This window comes from Petaurus breviceps, unplaced genomic scaffold (assembly GCF_028583685.1).
Source record: "Petaurus breviceps papuanus isolate PSGF00001 unplaced genomic scaffold, PetGlider_PUasm1.0 226, whole genome shotgun sequence".
Lineage (NCBI taxonomy): Eukaryota > Metazoa > Chordata > Mammalia > Diprotodontia > Petauridae > Petaurus > Petaurus breviceps.
In genome coordinates this window covers 3,439,165-3,443,905 of record NW_027185890.1, presented here as the reverse complement: position 1 = coordinate 3,443,905, position 4,741 = coordinate 3,439,165, and positions in this window count along the sequence as shown.

The following is a 4,741-nucleotide window of genomic DNA, read 5'->3' as shown; positions in this document are numbered from 1 at the left end:
GATTTTAAAATCAGTAGCTAAAAGTCTTAGTGGAAAAATAGCAGCACAAAGGATTTCAAAGTTGTCTGAATTATGTTTGGTATTCAGCATTATTTATTGTGCTTTCCTTTATATTCTGTGAAAACTAAAGGCCTGATGGGAAAATGAAACAAAACTTTGTTTCCTTTCAAGAGCCTAGTGTTATTTTGTTTTGTTTTTCATATAAGCATAGTGTTGAAGTGTATTAGCAGCATTATAAAATGTGGGAGATTTCAAGTAATACTATCATTAATGTAGTCAGCACTAATCAAATCTCCTAGAATGTTATGGTTTCATCAAGGCCAAAGCAATTGGGAAATTTTGTACATTTGGTCAAATTTGTTTTTTTAAGTTATAATTTTGTGGAATTAATTTTGTAAGTTACATCATTTCTTTTAAAAATCATTTTCTCATTTTGATATTTTTTACGCAGTACACATATTATGCAAGGACAATTCAATTTTGAATTTTTGACAGGATTCACAATTGGTCAAGCCCATTCAAATCATAAAAGCTAATCAATTAGAAAGTCATAAAGTCACAGGTAGGAATAAGAGCTGTCATTGATGGTAAGTTGGATTTTATTTAACCATCCAAGAGAATGGAAAGTTTGAGTAGAGCCAGAAGTGTCCTAGCACATAAACAGGGAGCTTATACATGGAAGAGCATGGAAAGACTTACTGTCCATTGAACATAGAATAAGGAGACAGGCTCAGACTATGGCTATTTTGAATAAGCACTGTGAAAAGTTTCATCACGGTTATCTTAGTTAAATCTAAGAATTTTTTTCTCCTTAAGTTCTTTAAAACAACCCACGAAAAACAACAGCAAGATAACCTAGAATAGGTTCTCCTTCATCTGGGAGAGTTTGAGTCTTATCCAAAGCTACCTTCCCTTTACACTGTGCTCTCTGAAATGTCAGCTACATAAACCACACATTTTCTTTTATTATGAATATTTTCTTTCTCACTCCCTTTCTTTTTTGGTTTTCACTGAGGCTTAGCTACCTACTAAGGACACAATCTCCCTGATCACCCTTTTTCCTCATTTTCTGCTCTTATACTCATTCCCTCTGATTCTCCTGACTTGGATAAATTGGAATTCTTCTTGCTCCCCTTGACCACTCCCAGATTCTTCCCTGCAGTTACCAAAACTCAACAACCTGCATTCCTTTGAGAATCATTCAGTCAGTATCTACAGTCCAATCAAAATTCTGGTAAATATTCTCTCCAGCAACTTAACATCTCAGATGCACAGTTTACGTATTTCTCATTACCTACTCATATAAGCCACTTAAGCTACACATTAATGTGATCATACTTTTAATATCATCATCATCCACAAGTGTACCACTTTTTTATTCATGGCTCTGAATTCATTCTGTGTCAGATTATTCTGGCCTGCTTGTCCAATACAAGCTTCACATATAATTAGGCTCCTTAAGAGTCTACCCATTAAGGCAAAGCTTTAATAAACTTCACCTTTCTATGTCTGAGAGAAGATTTGAGCCAAATTCATTCAGCAGGACCAGGCATGTTGGTATTTTGGGGTCTTGAGCACCCCTAAACCTCAACACTAATCATAAGTATCCCAAAAGACTCTGTCCTGGGGCCTCTTCTCATCTCCCTCTATACTACTTTACTTGATGATCTCATAGATTTAATTACCATTTCTTTGTTGATAATTCTGAAATCTACTCATCCAATCTAAACTTCTCAGCTGATTTCTATCATTGCATCTCTAGATGCCCATTGGATATATTGAACTACATAAGCTAAAGATATCTTAAAATTGACATGTCCAAAACAGAACTCATTATCTCTCCCTTTCCCCACCCCCAACCCTCTTCCAAATTTTCCTGTAATTGTAGATGACACCACAGTACCCCGATCTCTCAGACTTACAATCTAAGTGTCATCTTCAATTTTTCCTTCTCTCTCACCTCTTTTATGTTGTCAATTTTATGTGGTCATTTTTATATGTTGTCAATTTTACCTTCACATCGCTTACATATGAGTATACCTTCACTTTTTGGCATTGCCCCAACCCTGGTACAGGCCCTCATCATTTCATGACTGGACTATTGCAACAGATTACTGGTTGGTCTCCCTGACACAAATCTCTCAACATTCTAATTTATCCTCTATTCAGCTTTCAAAGTGATCTTCCTGAAGCACAGATTTGACTGTATCACTTCACCTACTCAATGAAATTGAGTGACTTGGTATCACTTCCAGAATATCAAGCCATGGCAGTTTTGGAGCCAGGATTCTAGAGTAGATAATATTGCCAGCCCATCAGGGAAAACCTGAGAAGGCAGGAGGTCTTTGAACTTGGAACTTGGTGAGAATTATGTTGTGTTAAACTAATCCCTCTTCTATTCCTAAAGACAAGTGGTAAAAAGTAAGATTATGTCTCCTAGGTGTTTGAAGGAATATTTGAATGTTTGTTCTTGCTATCCCTTGAAGTAAATATTCTTTTATAGAAGCAAAACTGACTTTTAAGTGGTTCATTGAACCTGGGGATCTAAGAAGCCCTCTAAATTAAGGGAATACAATTAGTGGAATCTTGAGGCAATATCAGAGACTAGACACCCCGAACCTCTTAAGAACCCTGAGCAAGAGGCAAATATAGCACATCTGGCCTCTCAGACATTAAGGAAATGTTAATAACGGTTACCTATTTTTGCTTTGGAATCTTTTCATGCAAATCTTTTCACATTAAGAACAATCTGATTTGTTGAAATCTCTTCAGTTCAAACATTTGATACAAGATAACTGCATTCAGTATACAAAGACACACACACACAAAGAAAACCTTACTTGTCCTCAAAGAGCTTACGTTCTCTCTTTTCTCAATTGCATTCTTTTTCTACATTTATTTTTATTTTTGAATATATGAACAATTCAATTTTCTCAGCATTGGTCAAATCTCTATATAAAGGAAATCATCACAATGTAAGTGTGATGATTTGGCCACAAGGCCATATCCCAGTTGTGCCTGAAGGTTCACACTGCTTCATTGATTTAGTTAAAGTGAAATTGCCTCCCATTTATAATCCAGTATTTGGATACTAGAGACTCCTCCAGCTCTCCTCACACTCTAAAATGAAAATGTAGTTAACACCATACTGGGTGCTGCTTACACTGAAACAATCTTTTCTTTGTTTTTTTTTGTTTGTTTGATTGGAGGGGGAAGGAAGGGCAATTGGGGTTAAGTGACTTACCCCTGGTCACATGGCTAGTTTTTTTGTGTTAAGTGTCTGAGGCTGGATTTGAACTCAGTTCCTCCTGACTCCAGGGCCAGTGCTCTATTCGCTGTACCACCTAGCCACCCCTTAAACAATCTTTATATACTTATTCACCAACACCACCTTCAAGGGAATTTGAATAGGCTGAAGGTCTCTTCTATTTCCTCCAATTTATGTGACATTTTTTTTTGAGTGGGGGAGTCATTGAACCCTTTGCTGAGTCTGAGTAGTATTTATTGTCAAAGAGCTTTTTAAAAAGGCCACTATATAATTCTGTATTTCAAAAAAGATTAGTCTCTTTGCCTCTCTCTTCTTTCACCCTTCTTGTGGAAATTGGGCTGCACTACTATGAGGGGTACTGATATGTGAAAGTTGAACTATTGGATTCTTCACAGCTTATTTGCTATTCTGGGAAGAAGAAACGTTTTTGAGAACTTCAGTGCTGAGCAGATAGTGACAAGCCATCTCTTCAACACAACTATATAATCAATATGTACATACCACCATGTTGTATGGAATAAAAAAGGAGAGACTAACCTCAAGGCATTTATAGTTTGGTTTGGATACTTTCAAGTATTTTTGTGACATAGACACCTCTGGCAGCCTGTTGAAACTCTTCACAGAATCATGCTTTTAATAAAAAAGAAATCAAATGCATTGAATTATAAAAGAAAGCAATTATATGGATATAAACATAATTTTCTTTCATGCAAGTTTACATACCACATGAAATCTATCCACAGACTTTCAATTAAAAACCCTTGCTGCAGGAAAACACACACACACACACACAACACACAACACAAATTACAGCCCTTGACCTGGCATTTCAAACCCTTTCCTGATAGAATATAAGTTCCTTGGGAGCATTCTTTTTACTTATATTTCCAGCACCAAGCTCAATGACTGGCACATGGAATGTACTTTGTAAATGCATAATTGAATGACTAATGCACCTTCACAATCTGGCTTTGTTCTATGCTTCAAGATATTTTACATAGCTCTCCATATACATCATGGTCCCACAAAAATGAAATATGACTAAGCATCCACTAGGTGTTTAGAATGTTTTACCTACATTTTTTTTCTTCCTATCAGAACTCTTATCTTCCTTCTAGGATTAGCTCAGGTGCCTCTTTCCATAGGAAGCCTCATCCTACCATATGATTAGTATACTGTCCTCAAATTGTGATGTCTAATTAATAGTCCACTTGTTATATAACAAGAATGTAAGCTTCTTGAGCATTGTCTTTGTCTCCTCAGAACCTTGAAAATAACAGGTATTCAATAAATTATTGTTTAATTAAATTGAATTCAGGTTGTTTCAACTGAAGTTAGGTGAAGGGTAAATTATTTCAGAGATTTATTTCTTTTAGCACAACTAGATTAGCTCATTTTTAAAAATGTGTGAAGTCCCTGGTTTGAGACAGAGAGAGAGACACAGAGAGAGAGAGAGAGAGACAGACAGAGAGA